This window comes from Ranitomeya variabilis, chromosome 4, assembly GCF_051348905.1.
Source record: "Ranitomeya variabilis isolate aRanVar5 chromosome 4, aRanVar5.hap1, whole genome shotgun sequence".
Lineage (NCBI taxonomy): Eukaryota > Metazoa > Chordata > Amphibia > Anura > Dendrobatidae > Ranitomeya > Ranitomeya variabilis.
Window position 1 is genome coordinate 757,872,735 of NC_135235.1, and position 17,373 is coordinate 757,890,107.

The following is a 17,373-nucleotide window of genomic DNA, read 5'->3' on the forward strand; positions in this document are numbered from 1 at the left end:
TGAGATCAGGGCAGGGGCCGTTTTGTCGCAGAGAGGCCCTGGTTGCTCGGTAATGAGACCATGTGCTTTTTTTTCTAGGAAGTTTTCGCCTGCTGAGCGGAATTATGATGTTGGCAATCGGGAGTTGTTGGCCATGAAGTGGGCATTTGAGGAGTGGCGTCATTGGCTCGAGGGTGCTAAGCATCGTGTGGTGGTCTTGACTGATCACAAAAATCTGATGTGTCTCGAGTCTGCTAAACGCCTGAATCCTAGACAGGCCCGTTGGTCATTGTTTTTCTCCCGTTTTGACTTTGTGGTCTCGTATTTACCAGGTTCAAAGAATGTGAAGGCTGATGCTCTTTCAAGGAACTTTGTGCCTGACTCTCCTGTAGTCTCAGAACCAGCTGGTATTCTTAAAGAGGGAGTAATCTTGTCAGCCATTTCTCCGGATTTGCGACGTGTGTTGCAGAGATTTCAGGCTGGTAGACCTGATTCTTGTCCACCTGACAGACTGTTTGTTCCTGATAAATGGACCAGCAGAGTCATTTCCGAGGTTCATTCCTCGGTGTTGGCAGGGCATCCGGGGATTTTTGGCACCAGAGATTTGGTGGCTAGGTCCTTTTGGTGGCCTTCCTTGTCACGGGATGTGCGGTCATTTGTGCAGTCCTGTGGGACTTGTGCTCGAGCTAAGCCTTGCTGTTCTCGTGCCAGCGGGTTGCTCTTGCCCTTGCCTGTCCCGAAGAGGCCTTGGACACACATTTCCATGGATTTCATTTCAGATCTTCCGGTGTCTCAGGGCATGTCTGTCATCTGGGTGGTATGTGATCGCTTTTCCAAGATGGTCCATTTGGTGTCTTTGCCTAAGCTGCCTTCCTCTTCCGATCTGGTTCCTTTGTTCTTTCAGAATGTGGTTCGTTTGCACGGCATTTCTGAGAATATCGTGTCTGACAGAGGATCCCAGTTTGTTTCCAGGTTCTGGCGATCCTTTTGTGCTAAGATGGGCATTGATTTGTCGTTTTCGTCTGCCTTTCATCCTCAGACTAATGGCCAAACGGAGCGAACAAATCAGACACTGGAGGCTTATTTGAGGTGTTTTGTTTCTGCAGATCAGGATGATTGGGTGACCTTCTTGCCATTGGCTGAGTTTGCCCTTAATAATCGGGCTAGTTCCGCTACTTTGGTTTCGCCATTTTTCTGCAACTCTGGTTTTCACCCTCGTTTTTCCTCAGGACTTGTTGAGCCCTCTGACTGTCTTGGGGTAGATTCTGTGGTGGATAGGTTGCAGCGGATCTGGAATCATGTGGTGGACAACTTGAAGTTGTCACAGGAGAAGGCTCAGCGTTTTGCCAACCGCCGCCACGGTGTGGGTCCCCGACTTCGTGTTGGGGATTTGGTGTGGCTGTCTTCTCCGTTTGTTCCTATGAAGGTATCCTCTCCTAAATTTAAGCCTCGCTTCATCGGTCCTTATAAGATTTTGGAAATCCTTAATCCAGTGTCCTTTCGCTTGGATCTTCCGGTGTCGTTTGCCATTCACAACGTGTTCCATAGGTCTTTGTTGCGGCGCTACGTTGTGCCTGTGGTTCCTTCTGTTGAGCCTCCTGCTCCGGTGTTGGTTGAGGGCGAGTTGGAGTACGTGGTGGAGAAGATCTTGGATTCTCGTCTCTCCAGGCGGAGGCTTCAGTATCTGGTCAAGTGGAAGGGCTATGGTCAGGAGGATAATTCCTGGGTGGTCGCCTCTGATGTTCATGCGGCCGATTTGGTTTGTGCCTTTCACGCTGCTCATCCTGATCGTCCTGGTGGTCTTGGTGAGGGTTCGGTGACCCCTCCTTAAAGGGGGGGTACTGTTGTGAATTGGATTTTTTGGCTCCCTCTTGTGGTCACTAGCGTCATGACACTTTGAGTTTCTTTTCTCTGCTTGGTACCCACCTGGCTCGTTAGTCCAGGGGTGTTGCTATTTAAGCTTCCTCGATTTTCAGTCTGGTGCCTGGCATCGTTGTAATCAGTTCCTTTCTGTTTGCTCCTGTCTGCTGGTCCTGGTTCTTGCAAAATAAGCAAAGTCCTGCTTTCTTATTTTTTGGTTATTTGCATTGCTCTTATTTTTTGTCCAGCTTGTACTAAATGTGATTCCTGATTTTGCTGGAAGCTCTAGGGGGCTGATATTCTCCCCCCGGGCCGTTAGACGGTTCGGGGGTTCTTGAATATCCAGCATGGAAATTTTGATAGGGTTTTTGCTGACCGTATAAGTCATCTTCCTATATTCTGCTATTAGTCAATGGGCCTCTCTTTGCTAAAAACCTAGTTCATTCTTACGTTTGTCTTTTCTTCTTACCTCACCGTTATTATTTGTTGGGGGCTTGTATCCAACTTTTGGGGTCTTTTCTCTGGAGGCAAGAAAGGTCTATCTTTTCCCTTCTAGGGTTAGTTAGTTCTCCGGCTGGCGCGAGACGTCTAGAACCAACGTAGGTACGTTCCCCGGCTGCTGCTATTTGTGGTGCTAGGATCAGGTATACGGTCAGCCTAGTTACCACTGCCCTATGAGCTGGTTTTTGTGTTTGCAGACTTGGTTATCATTTCTGAGACCCTCTGCCATTGGGGTCATAACAGCCCGGTATACATGGTGATGTGCGTAACTATTGTAAGTCCTGTCCAGAGTCCGAAATCTCCGCGCCTAAACCTCGGTTCCGTAGCCCTTTGGTATCCCTCCCGATCATTGAAGTCCCATTTGAGAGGATTGGGATGGACTTGGTTGGGCCCCTTCCCTGGTCCGCACGTGGACACCAACATATCCTCGTCATCGTGGACTATGCCACTCGTTACCCGGAAGCCATCCCTTTGCATAAAACAGCTACCAAAACGATCGCCAAGGAGTTGGTACAAGTGTTTAGTCGGGTGGGAATTCCAAAACAAATACTCACCGACCAGGGGACTCCCTTCATGTCAAGGGTAATGAAGGAGCTCTGCAGACTCGTACAAATAGACCCGTTACGTACATCTGTCTATCACCCTCAAACAGATGGGTTGGTTGAGCGGTTCAATAAAACCTTAAAACAGATGCTCCGAAAGGCGATAGACAAAGATGGGAAGAACTGGGATTACTTGTTACCCTATTTGCTGTTTGCCACTAGGGAAGTTCCCCAGTCTTCCACGGGATTCTCGCCTTTCGAGCTATTGTACGCCCGTCGTCCCCGTGGACTATTGGACGTGGCAAAAGAAACCTGGGAAGGTCAAGTCACTCCCTTTAAAACGGTGATAGACCATGTAACGCAAATGCAGGACCGTATTGCCGCTGTAATGCCCATTGTTAAGGACCATATGTTACAGGCTCAGGGAGCCCAGAGGCAAAGTTATGATAGAGGTGCTAAGGTCCGTACCTTTGCATCCAGGGATAGGGTGTGGATCCTAATCCCTACGGTGGAAAGTAAATTTCTGGCGAAATGGCAGGGTCCCTTTGAGGTCCTGGAAAGAGTTGGTGAAGTGAACTATAAGGTGTACCAGCCTGGTAAGAGAAAACCAGAACAGATTTATCATGTGAATCTGATAAAACCCTGGAAAGACCGCTCTGCCCTAACGGCGGATCTGTCCCGTCCGGTTTGCGCACCTACCGTACCGGAGGTGCAGATTGCCGAGACTCTCTCGAAACGACAAAAATCTGAGGTGAAGTAGTTTTTGTTACAGAACCGACAGTTTTTCTCGGAAAAACCTGGCCGGACTAAGCTGGTGAAACATGAGATTGTCACAGAGCCTGGTGTCACAGTTCATGTGAAGCCCTACCGGATTCCGGAAGCACGCCGTGAAGCCGTCTCCCGGGAAGCGATGGCAATGTTGGACTTAGGAGTCACTGAGGAGTCGCACAGCGCCTGGTCCAGTCCAATCGTGTTGATACCTAAGCCGGATGGCTCCATACGGTTTTGTAATGACTTTAGGAAACTAAACGCGGTTTCTAAATTTGATGCGTACCCTATGCCCCGGGTCGATGAGTTGATCGACCGGCTTGGTAAAGCCCGATACATTACGACCTTGGATCTAACAAAGGGGTACTGGCAGATCCCTCTGGCCAAGGCGGCCAGAGAGAAGACGACATTTGCTACACCGGAAGGTCTGTTCCAGTATGTCTACATGCCGTTTGGACTTCACGGAGCTCCAGCAACGTTCCAGAGATTGATGGACCGAGTCTTGAGGCCCCACAGGCAGTACGCTTCTGCCTACCTAGACGACATCGTAATTTACAGCATGGACTGGGAAACTCACCTCCAGAAGGTACAAGCGGTGATTGATGACCTGCGAGATGCAGGCTTAACGGCAAACCCCAAGAAATGTCACATCGGGCTTGAAGAAGCCCGATACTTGGGCTATCTGATTGGCAGAGGGGTGGTTAGACCCCAGATCGACAAAATACAGGCAATTCAGGGCTGGCCGCAACCAGTGAACAAAAAACAAGTACAAGCTTTCCTGGGGATTGCCGGCTATTATCGCCGGTTCATACCCAATTTTGCAGCCATGGCTACCCCCTTGACGGATCTTACCAAAGGGAGGGGTTCCGTCATGGTAAAATGGACCTCAGCGGCTGAAGAGGCCTTCCATAGCCTGAAACGGGCTTTGTGCTCTCAGCCCGTGCTGGTGACTCCTGATTTCAGCAGCGAGTTTGTGGTGCAAACTGATGCCTCTGATACCAGTCTCGGAGCTGTACTTTCCCAGCTGAAAGACGGAGTGGAACACCCGGTCCTCTACCTCAGCCGGAAGCTGAATGTACATGAGCAGAGGTATGCCATGGTTGAAAAAGAGTGCCTAGCCATTAAATGGGCTCTCGACTCCCTCAAGTATTACCTGGCAGGTAGGAAGTTTAGGCTGGTCACAGACCATGCCCCTCTCAAGTGGATGCACCTCCACAAGGACCATAATAGTCGGGTAACCCGGTGGTTCCTTGCCCTGCAGGCTTATTCTTTCACGGTGGAGCACCGCCCCGGGATACAGATGGGGAACGCTGATGCCCTGTCCCGAGTGCACTGTTTCAGGAGTGTCTTTGCTCGACCGGAGTGGTCTGAGCAGGAGGGGAGGATATGTAAGAGTCATGTCGGCCTGGTAGTCGGGGGCAGGTATATCTCGCCCAGGTATTTGTCCTATGTGAATTAGACCGCTCAGTATCTCCAGGATTATAACTATAACTGGGTTAATAACTGCAGGAATAAAAGATGACCAGCTGGGGGTTGTGGGCGTCAGCCTGGGGCACACAGAATGCCTGTCTGTGTGAGACAAACGTGAGTGAGAGCTGTGCTCATGAACTGTGTAATGTTAGCTGGGTGGGAGAAGCCCCCCCAGTTGTTAGATAGCAACATATTTGTTTAGCTAGTGCCGGACAGGCTAGGATTTATTTTTATGTTTTTGTTTTTGTTATGATGGCTTTCACTTTAATAAATCTGACCTACGGTCAGTCTTCTCAGAATCCTGCTGTACGCCTCAGAGTTTAATGCACAAACCACGTGACCTTTGACCCCAGCAAAGGCGATCCCGGAGTGTTTTGGCACAATTTCTTTAAATAAAAAAAAAGAAAAACAATAAAAGTACACATATTTAGTATTGCCGCGTCCGTAACGATCCAACCTATAAAACTGTCCCACTAGTTAACCACTTCAGTGAACACCGTAAGAAAAAAAAGAGGCAAAAAACAACGCTTTATTATCATACCGCCAAACAAAAAGTGGAATAACACGCGATCAAAAAGATGGATATAAATAACCATGGTACCGCTGAAAACGTCATCTTGTCCCGCAAAAAACGAGCCGCAAAACAGCGTCATCGGCAAACAAATAAAAAAGTTATAGTCCTCAGAATAAAGCGATCCCAAAATAATTATTTTTTCTATAAAATAGCTTTTATCGTATAAAAGCGCAAAACATAAAAAAAGATATAAATTAGATATCGCTGTAATCGTACTGACCCAAAGAATAAAATTATTTTCATGGCTCTGCGTTATAAACTGCAGTGAAACACTTGGTGGTTCAAAGCTCTCACAGCTCTCAAAACACATCTAGATAAGTTCCTTAGGGGGTCTACTTTCCAAAATGGTGTCACTTGTGGGGGGTTTTAATGTTTAGGCACATCAGGGGCTCTCCAAACGCGACATGGTGTCCCATCTCAATTCCAGTAAATTTTGCATTGAAAAGTAAAATGGTGCTCCTTCCTTTCCGAGCTCTGCCATGCGCCCAGTCGTTTACCCCCACATATGGGGTATCGTCGTACTCAGAACAAATTGCACAACAACTTTTGTGGTCTAATTTTTTTTCTTACCCTTGGGAAAATAAAGAATTGGGGGCGAAAAGATAATTTTTGTGAAAAAAAATATGATTTTTTATTTTTATGGCTCTGGATTATAAACTTCTGTGAAGCACTTGGTGGGTCAAAGTGCTCACCACATATCTAGATAAGTTCCTTAGGGGGTCTACTTTCCAAAATGGTGTCACTTGTGGGGGGTTTCAATGTTTAGGCACATCAGGGGCTCTCCAAACGCAACATGGCGTCCCATCTCAATTCCAGTCAATTTTGCATTGAAAAGTAAAATGGCACTCCTTTCCTTACGAGCTCTGCCATGTGCACAAACAGTGGTTTACCCCCACATATGGGGTATCGGCGTTCTCAGAACAAATTGTAAAACAACGTTTAGGGTCCATTTTCTCCTGTTACCCTTGGTAAAATAAAACAAATTGGAGCTGAAATAAATTTTGTGTGAAAAAAGTTAAATGTTCATTTTTATTTAAACATTCCAAAAATTCCTGTGAAACACCTGAAGTGTTAATAAACTTCTTGAATGTGGTTTTGAGCACTTTGAGGGGTGCAGTTTTTAGAATGGTGTCACACTTGGGTATTTTCTATCATATAGACCCCTCAAAATGACTTCAAATGAGATGTGGTCCCTAAAAAAAAAATGGTGTTGTAAAAATGAGAATTTGCTGGTCAACTTTTAACCCTTATAACTCCCTAACAAAAAAAAAATTTGGTTCCAAAATTGTGCTGATGTAAAGTAGACATGTGAAAAATGTTACTTATTAAGTATTTTGTGTGACATATCTCTGTGATTTAAGGGCATAAAAATTCAAAGTTGGAAAATTGCAAAATTTTCAAAATTTTCGCAAAATTTCAATTTTTTTCACAAATAAACGCAGGTAATATCAAAGAAATTTTAACACTATCATGAAGTACAATATGTCTCGAGAAAATAATGTCAGAATCACCGGGATCCGTTGAAGCGTTCCAGAGTTATAACCTCATAAAGGGACAGTGGTCAGAATTGTAAAAATTGGCCTGGTCATTAACGTGCAAACCACCCTTGGGGGTAAAGGTGTTAAGAGTCAAAACTTTGTTAGTCATCTATGCTGTATGACAGCTTGTTTTCTACAGGATGACTAACAGTTTTCAAAGACACCATTTATTTTACCATATGATAAACTTTAAAACGGGGAACATTTTTATTCTCTCCCTCACACACTGTCCTAAATGCTGTTCTCTCCCTCACACACTGTCCTCCATGTTATTCTCTCCCTCATAGACTGTCCTTCATGTTACTCTCTCCCTCACAGACTGTCCTCCATATTATTCTCGTCTTCACAGACTGTCCTCCATGTTATCTCCCTCACAAACTGTCCTCCATGTTATTCTCTCTCTCAGACTGTCCTCCATGTTACTCTCTCCCTCACAGACTGTCCGCCATGTTATTCTCTCCCTCACAGACTGTCCTCCATGTTATTCTCTCCCTCACAGACTGTCCTCCATGTTATTCTCTCCTTCACAGACTGTCCTCCATGTTATTCTCTCACAGACTGTCCTCCATGTTATTCTCTCCTTCACACTGTCCTCCATGTTAGTCTCTCCCTCACAGACTGTCCTTCATGTTATCATTGCTCTCACAGACTGTCCTCCATGTTGTTCTCTCCCTCACAAACTGTCTTCCATGTTATTCTCTCCCTCACACACTGTCCTCCATGTTATTCTCTCCCTCACACACTGTCCTCCATGTTATTCTCTCCCTCACACACTGTCCTCCATGTTATTCTCTCCCTCACAGACTGACCTCCATGTTATACTCTCCCTCAGACTGTCTTCCATGTTATTCTCTCCTTCACAGACTGTCCTCCATGTTATTCTCTCCCTCCTTCATGTCCGGAGTCGCAGGGAAGACGGATGCGTGTTTCCACGCATAGTGGACACGGGATTTCATAAAATCCCCACCACTATGCTGGAACATCTGGACGCTGCATGTTTGACGCTGCAGCTCTGCGCAGCGTCAAACACGCAGCGTTTCCTGACCGTGGACATGTACACTAAGGGGTAAAGGACAGGGAAGGTGAGCTGTGATTTTATTACTCTCTCTGAAGTCCAAGCATGGATGCCGCCCTCCATCCTATTACCAAACCCCAAAGTGACTGGAGAGGAGCATGGCCGTATATGACCCTTAGGCCGGGGACACACTTAACGTATAAAAAAACGGTCCGTTTTTCACGGACAAGAATCGCACAAATGTTTCAAAAACTGATCCGTGTGCAGTGCGAGTATGCGATTTCCTCGCATCAAATGATCCGTGTGACATCCGTGTGTCATCCGTATGCCATCCGTATGCCGAGATTTTCACGCAAGCTTGCAAAATGGACATATAACGGTTTTGGCACCTGTAAAAATTTAAATCATCACCCAGAACATGATTTAAGGGCCCTAAAACAGGTGGCAGCCACCAATCAAGGCAGCAGAGTCCCTGCTTGTGTTGGTGCACTTCTGCTTGATGAGCAACATGTTGGATCTACTGACTTTTAACACCACAGAGCGTGTGCTTTACAACTGGGTACTTTCCCAACGTTTTGGAGAGCCATACCCAGTCATTGTTGATCCGAGGAGGCGAAGACGGATGTGGGTACATGAAGCAACGGATCAAGAAAGGACATTTCCAATGTCTGTATGCTGCTCTGAGGACCAATCCAGACAAGTTCTTCAACTATTGTCAGATGCGGATCCAAACCTTTGATATTTTGTTGGAGATTTTGCGACCAGGGATTACCAAGAAGGACACCAGGATGCGAAAATCAATTTGTGCAGAGGAGCGCCTTATCCTTACTTTACGGTATGTATCAATCCTCTGTTTCCCAACAAAGATTTGTGTTTAAGGGTATTACCCATTGTGAAAAATAGCTACTTAAATGTTTCCTAAACTTCAACATACCCGTAGTTTCCGGCATATAAGACGACCCCCGACTTTTTTTGAGTTTTTCTGGGGTTAAAAATTAGTCTTATCAGCCATAAAACACCGTAATTTAGGATAAAGTTGGAATATTTGAGCAAATCGAACATCGAAGCCATCGCATGTCCTTAATGTTTGTGGAATCATGGCATATTATTTTGACAATTGTATTTTTGCCACAGAGAACACTGGAATGTTTGAATTTTGTAGGGTAAACAAATTATCTTGTTTCTTTTAGCTTCCTTGCCACTGGACTATCATATGCGGCACTGCATTTAGAGTTTTTACTTGGCAAATCTACAATTTCAGGAATTGTGCGGGATACATGCACGGAAATATGGCGAAGACTCCATCAAGAGGTGATGCCAGAGCTGAAAATGTCCGATTGGTTACGGATTGCCCAAGGATTTCAGGACACCTGCCAGTTTCCGCACTGTATTGGGGCTCTGGACGGAAAGCACATCCGTGTGCGTAAGCCGCCGGGCTCAGGGACCCAATTCTATAATTATAAACAGTTTTTCTCTGTAGTGCTGTTGGCCCTGGTCGACAGCAACTACAGGTTTATAATTGTAGATATTGGGGCCTATGGGAGAACTGGAGACTCTAGAGTCTTCAGTTCTTCCTTAATGGGTCGGCGGCTGCGCAACAATGATTTGGATCTCCCACCCCCAAGTAACCTACCAGGGGCGAATTTAGATGCGGTGCCTTACATGATGGTAGCAAATGAGGCGTTTCAATTATCCCGGAACGTCATGAGGCCATATCCACGGAGAGGCCTGGACTACCGGCGTCGAATTTTTAATTTGCGCCTTTCACGTGCCCGCCGTCTGGTAGAGTGTTCATTTGGCATTCTCACTGCTAAATGGCGGGTACTTCAGTCCGCAATACAACTGAGTGAAGGCAATGTAAATGGTGTAATCAAAGCATGTGTTGTTCTTCACAACTTTACTAGAAACCATGATTGCCCATCATCTGCTGCTGATGAAATTGATTATGCTAATACTGTATTGCCTACTCCACGTGTTCTTCCTTCTCGTCGTCAGCCCTCAGGCCTAAAAGTTCGAGATGTGTTAACAAATTATTTTGTGTCACCAGAGGGAGCGACTGATTTGCAAGACAATGCTGTTGTGCTTTAAATTTTCTTTATATTGTTAGGTAATAAATAGCTTAATGTTCATGTTTGAATTGTGTAGTATGTATCTTCTTTTACTTTCCAAAAAATATAGAAAGTTGCAACATCATCTTTGTAGTCCTAAGAATACACAACACTCATATTTTGACCAACATTTTTAATGCTCAAAGCATATATATATTCGGCCAAAACATACTAACATCATATGTAATTTTAGGCCTAGTAACCAGAGTCAACCAGAAAAAATAACAGGCCAATGGTGCCCAATAATAAAATTAAGAAACATAAATGACATGCTGAAACGTTTGGACCGGAACTTACAGGTTCTGGTAGGTTGGGGGTGGCGATGATGATGGCGGGTGTCCAGCATGTGCTGAACTTGGCCTAGGTGGTGGACCAACCAGACTGTCAACCTGTGGTATGGCAGATATATATGAAGGGTGTTGTTGCATGTTTCGTTCCTGAGTGTGAGGATAAAACTGGATGTTGAGGGTAGAAGGGCATAAAGTCCTGTGTACTGTATTGACCCATTTGGTCATAACCCCCAATCTGGCCATGTCGAGCAGACACATGGTGAGACCAGCCTCCAAACATGTGTCTGTTCAAGTGGTCAGATTGGGCAGTGGATGGATATTCATTCATTGGCCTGTTTGTTTGTTGTTGGGTGTTTTGGGCAGGCTGGTGTGGTGGAGCTATACGTGGCAAGGAGGGTGCTGCAACTGTTTGGTTGGGTTCCTCTGGAAGGTCTTGCACCGCCAGAACATTTGTAGGTGACATTTGCCACTGTTCTAGGTAGTTGAACAAACGAATGGGGTTGTTTGGGGGTGTTGCCGCATCAATAACAATTTGGATACAGCCTCTGGTACGCAGCCTGAGCGAACGTGGAATGGGGCGTAAATAGCAGGCAAGACTGCGGAAGTACGCTTCCTCCCCATCGTCATGTGCAGCCCTTGACAAATAGTCCAACACCCCTGTATCCACTTGCCTCCTGGTGCCAGTGTTAGAAGCCACCCTTCTGCGCCGACCACGGTTTGGTCTGGTAGTAGGCTGTGGTGATGTATCCAGAGCCAAGGTTGGACTGCTGCTCTGGCCTCCTTCCTCAACCTCTGGATTGGCCTCCTGTGTGGCAGAAGACGCTGCTGCTGGTTGTGGTTGGTTGCTGCTTTGTGCTTGCCCTGATGGTCCAGCCCTTTCGGAATCCTCACCAATGGGGTCAATCACCAACTCCGAGTCAGATGCAGTCTCTCTTTCTGTCAGATTGGACTCTGTTCTGTATTTCACAAATGATTTGAGAGGCAAAAATTAGAAACAGATTCGATTAGAAGATGTGTCTAAGTTTTTTGGACATGCATCCACTTACGGTCTGAGCTCCATCACCGGGGCCAGAAAATTCAGCCTATCAAAATACAGATATTTTCTTTTTTTGGGTGCTGCATCACCACTCCGCACAGAAACTTGACGTTCCCGCCGGTATTGATCCCGGCAACTCCGCCAGCGTCTAGTGACATCATTCACTGCAAAGAACAAAAAGTTGTTTGGGGAATAACAAATAATAATAAAGAATCTTTATTTTTACATAACGATAACATATTCGGCAGTTTGTAACAAACATTATCATTGCTGTCACCAATGTGGCTCACAATATAAATTCCCTATGAGTATGTCTTTGGATTGTTTGAGGAAAGCGGAGTGGCCAGAGGAAACCCACGCAAACACGGAGAGAACATCCAAACTCTGCATCTTTTGGCCTTGGTGGAATTTTAACCCAGGACTCATATCCAGTGAGCCACCATGCTGCCCAAGCACATAACTACAACAGGTTCAGGGTTTGCAAGCACACACAGGCCCTGGAGCCTAAGGGGACATAAAACTCCCTTGGTAAGATCTGAAAGGACTGTAGCTAATATATTGGAACCATATTGGTGTGTCTTGTTAATGTTTTTGTAGCCTCAACCAAGAGCTTGGAACATTTACATCACTCATAAACACACCACATATGATGTGTTCAGGCCTATTTTTCTCGAGCCAAAAATGTTAAAGCACATTTTTTGGGTAAAGGATGGTACTTACAAATTTCTTGCTGAACCTCTTGAGGTCGCTGATCAAAATCGGGGAACATGTGGCGACAGATTGCCCTCCATGCTGCGTCTTTTCGTGCGCGGTCCGCATAATGTGCGTCGCGTTGGTCCCATAACTCTGGTCTATCATGGACCAGAGCAATCAGCATCTCCACATTTATATGTCTGGCCATGCTGCTACACAGTACACTCCGTGGAGGCGTGCTTCCTGGTTTGCAATCCAGCGTGGGCCATAAATTAGCATTCCAAAGCTTCCTGATGATGGATGATTCAATTTCCTGTCACCTGGAGAAGTCTTCCGTATTTCTCGCAATGCACACGCATGGTCCGTGTGTAATCCGATTTTTTTCTCGCACCCATAGACTTGCATTGGCGAGTCTCGGCCGAGATACGCTGACAATCGCAGCATGCTGCGAGTTCCCTCGGATCCGAAATACGGTGGAGAAAATATCGGATGATGGGAGCTGGACCATAGATTAACATTGGGCCGAGTGCTATGCGATTTTTTTATCGCATAGCACTCGTCCGTATTACGGTCTAGTGTGACCCCGGCCTTAGCCGGACACTGGAAGGGGGTAAATAAGTGAGATTTCGGCATTTTAGCTCCTGGTGTGGAGGCGATAGCACAATCATATGCCGCCATATACTAGACGTCCGGTAACCGGTGATAATCCCCTCATGTGTGGGGTCTATTTGTCTCCAGAGAAATTACACGTTACATTCCACACATAACATTGTGTAGAAAAGGCGGCGCGAGGTGATTGTGCCAGTAGTGAGGGCGAATAATGGCGGGAATGTCACTGACTGAGGAGAAGTCTCCATGTAGCGTCTTCACTGCGGATCACGTGACCCCTGACTCCTCCCCCTGTGACCTCATCACAGGTCCTGCGCGCACAGAGCAGTCATATATGTGGAGTGCGGCTCTGCAGGTGGAGGTATGTGGAGATTCCCCATTACTGAGTGCAGCCGGGGACATTAACCCCTTCTGCACGGAGGAGACTCTTTTGGGGTTGTTGTTGCCCCTTTATAAGAACCATAACGTTGTTGTTCTGTTTCCTGTAATAGATACATACGAGCCAACTATGGAGGACAGGAAGTGAGGGAGCGGATTGTTCTCCTAGTACAGGGCCCCTTTCTTGGCCCCACACAGTGTAATGCCCTCATTATGCCCTGTAAGCAGGGTTCTGCCCCACACCCAGCTGCCTCGGGCACTTTACCATGAGCTGGTACCTCAGATTCTTCCCCGCACCCCTTTCTGTTGTGAATTTGGTTTCTGGGCTCCCCCGGTGGTTTCTGGTGGTACTGCACTTGTGTGCTTCATCTCCTCTGTTCACCTGTTTCCATCAGGATGTGGGAGTTTTCTATTTAACCTTGCTCCTCAGTCATTTCTATGCCGGCCAACAATGTTACCAGAAGCCTTTCTGTTGCATGTTCCTGCTCCTAGACTACTATCAGCTAAGTTGGACTTGTAGTCCTAAGTTTGTTTTGCATTTTTGTTCCAGTTCTCTGTGATTGATTATTTCTGAGGCTGGAAGCTCTTGTGAGCTGAAATTGCCACTCTGGTGTCATGAGTTGATATTAGAGTCTTAAAGTAATTTCAGGATGGTGTTTTGAAAGGGTTTTCAGCTGACTGTGAAGTTCCCTTTTCTGTCTTCCTACTATCTAGTAAGCGGACCTCAATTTGCTAAACCTATCTTCATACTTCGTATGTCAATTTCCTCTGAAATCACCGACAATATATGTGGGGGCTACTGTCTGCCTTTTGGGGAAAATTTCTCTAGAGGTAAGCCAGGTCTGTATTTTCCTCTGCTAGGGTCAGTCAGTTCTCCGGCTGGCGCTGGGCGTCTAGGGATAAAACGTAGGCACGCTACCCGGCCACTGTTAGTTGTGCGGTAGGTTTAGCTCACAGTCAGCTCGAGTTCCCATCTTCCAAGAGCTAGTCCTTTTTGTATGCTTTACTATGTTCTCTTGCCATTGAGAACCATGACAGTTTGGCCGGCCCAGGGTTAAATAATTGGCAGAAGAAAGGAGAGAAAAGAACTCTGCAGAGAATTTTTTTTTTTTCCTGAGTTTGCTCATTAGTTGATTCACTTGCATCTCTGCTTACTGCAGCCTTCGTCTCTCTCTCCTTCTAATCCTTGAATGGTTCTGATTTCACCTGATTAATATGGATCCTCAGAGTTTAGCTACAGGTTTGGATAATCTCGCTGTGAAGGTTCAAAGTTTACAGGATTTTGTTATTCATGCTCCTATATCTGAACCTAGAATTCCTTTACCTGAATTTTTCTCCGGGGATAGATCTCGCTTCCAGAATTTCAAACATAATTGTAAATTATTTTTGTCTCTGAGATCTCGCTCCGCTGGAGATCCTGCACAGCAGGTCAGGATTGTAATTTCCTTGCTCCGGGGCGACCCTCAGGACTGGGCATTTGCTTTGGCACCAGGGGATCCTGCGTTGCTCAATGTGGATGCGTTTTTCCTGGCTTTGGGGTTGCTTTATGAGGAACCTCATTTAGAGATTCAGGCTGAAAAAGCCTTAATGGCCCTGTCTCAAGGGCAAGATGAGGCTGAAATATACTGCCAAAAATTTCGTAAGTGGTCTGTGCTTACTCAGTGGAATGAGTGCGCCCTGGCGGCGAATTTCAGAGAGGGTCTCTCTGATGCCATTAAGGATGTTATGGTGGGGTTCCCTGTGCCTACAGGTCTGAATGAGTCCATGACAATGGCTATTCAGATTGATCGGCGTTTGCGGGAGCGCAAACCTGTGCACCATTTGGCGGTGTCTACTGAGAAGGCGCCAGAGATTATGCAATGTGATAGAATTCTGTCCAGAAGCGAACGACAGAATTTTAGGCAAAAAAATGGGTTATGCTTCTATTGTGGTGATTCAACTCATGTTATATCAGCATGCTCTAAACGTACTAAGAAGGTTGATAAGTCTGTTTCAATTGGCACTTTACAGTCTAAGTTTATTCTATCTGTGACCCTGATTTGCTCTTTATCGTCTATTACCGCGGACGCCTATGTCGACTCTGGCGCCGCTTTGAGTCTTATGGATTGGTCCTTTGCCAAACGCTGTGGGTTTGATTTAGAGCCTCTGGAAGTTCCTATACCTCTGAAGGGTATTGACTCCACGCCATTGGCTAGTAATAAACCACAATACTGGACACAAGTAAATATGCGTATTAATCCGGATCACCAGGAGATTATTCGCTTCCTTGTGTTGTATAATCTACATGATGTGTTGGTGCTTGGATTGCCATGGCTGCAATCTCATAACCCAGTCCTCGACTGGAAAGCAATGTCTGTGTTAAGCTGGGGATGTCAGGGGACTCATGGGGACGTACCTTTGGTTTCCATTTCGTCATCTATTCCCTCTGAGATTCCGGAATTTTTATCTGATTATCGTGACGTTTTTGAGGAGCCTAAAATTGGTTCACTACCTCCGCACAGAGAGTGCGATTGTACTATAGATCTGATTCCGGGCAGTAAGTTTCCAAAGGGTCGTTTATTTAATCTATCTGTGCCTGAACATGCTGCTATGCGGGAGTATATTAAGGAGTCCTTGGAAAAGGGACATATTCGTCCTTCGTCATCTCCCTTAGGAGCCGGTTTTTTCTTTGTATCTAAAAAAGATGGCTCTTTGAGGCCGTGTATTGATTATCGGCTTTTGAATAAAATCACGGTTAAATATCAGTATCCTTTGCCACTGCTTACTGATTTGTTTGCTCGAATAAAGGGGGCCAAGTGGTTCTCTAAGATTGATCTTCGTGGGGCGTATAATTTAGTGCGAATTAAGCAGGGGGATGAGTGGAAAACCGCATTTAATACGCCTGAGGGCCATTTTGAGTATTTAGTAATGCCTTTTGGTCTTTCAAATGCCCCTTCAGTCTTTCAGTCCTTTATGCATGACATTTTCCGTGAATATTTGGATAAATTTTTGATTGTGTATCTGGATGATATATTTTGATTTTTTCGGATGACTGGGACTCTCATGTCCAACAGGTCAGGAGGGTTTTTCAGGTTTTGCGCTCTAATTCCTTGTGTGTAAAGGGTTCTAAGTGCGTTTTTGGGGTTCAAAAGATTTCGTTTTTGGGGTACATTTTTTCCCCCTCTTCCATTGAGATGGACCCTGTCAAGGTTCAGGCTATTTGTGATTGGACGCAACCCTCTTCTCTTAAGAGCCTTCAGAAGTTTTTGGGCTTTGCTAATTTTTATCGTCGATTTATAACTGGTTTTTCTGATGTCGCTAAACCGTTGACTGATTTGACTAAGAAGGGTGCTGATGTTGCTGAGTGGTCCCCTGATGCTGTGGAGGCCTTTCGGGAGCTTAAGCGCCGCTTTTCTTCCGCCCCTGTATTGCGTCAGCCTGATGTTACTCTTCCTTTTCAGGTTGAGGTCGACGCTTCAGAAATCGGAGCTGGGGCGGTTTTGTCGCAGAAAAGTTCCGACTGCTCCGTGATGAGACCTTGTGCGTTCTTTTCTCGTAAGTTTTCGCCCGCTGAGCGAAATTATGATATTGGTAATCGGGAGCTCTTGGCTATGAAGTGGGCTTTTGAGGAGTGGCGTCATTGGCTTGAGGGGGCTAGACATCAGGTGGTGGTATTGACCGACCACAAGAATTTGATTTATCTTGAGTCCACCAGGCGCCTGAATCCTAGACAGGCGCGCTGGTCGTTATTTTTCTCTCGGTTTAATTTTGTGGTTTCTTACCTACCGGGTTCTAAAAATGTGAAGGCGGATGCCCTTTCTAGGAGTTTTGAGCCTGATTCCCCTGGTAATTCTGAACCTACAGGTATCCTTAAGGATGGAGTGATATTATCTGCTGTTTCCCCAGATTTGCGACGGGTCTTGCAGGAGTTTCAGGCGGATAGACCTGATCGTTGCCCGCCTGGTAGATTGTTTGTTCCTGATGATTGGACCAGTAGAGTCATCTCGGAGGTCCATTCTTCTGCGTTAGCAGG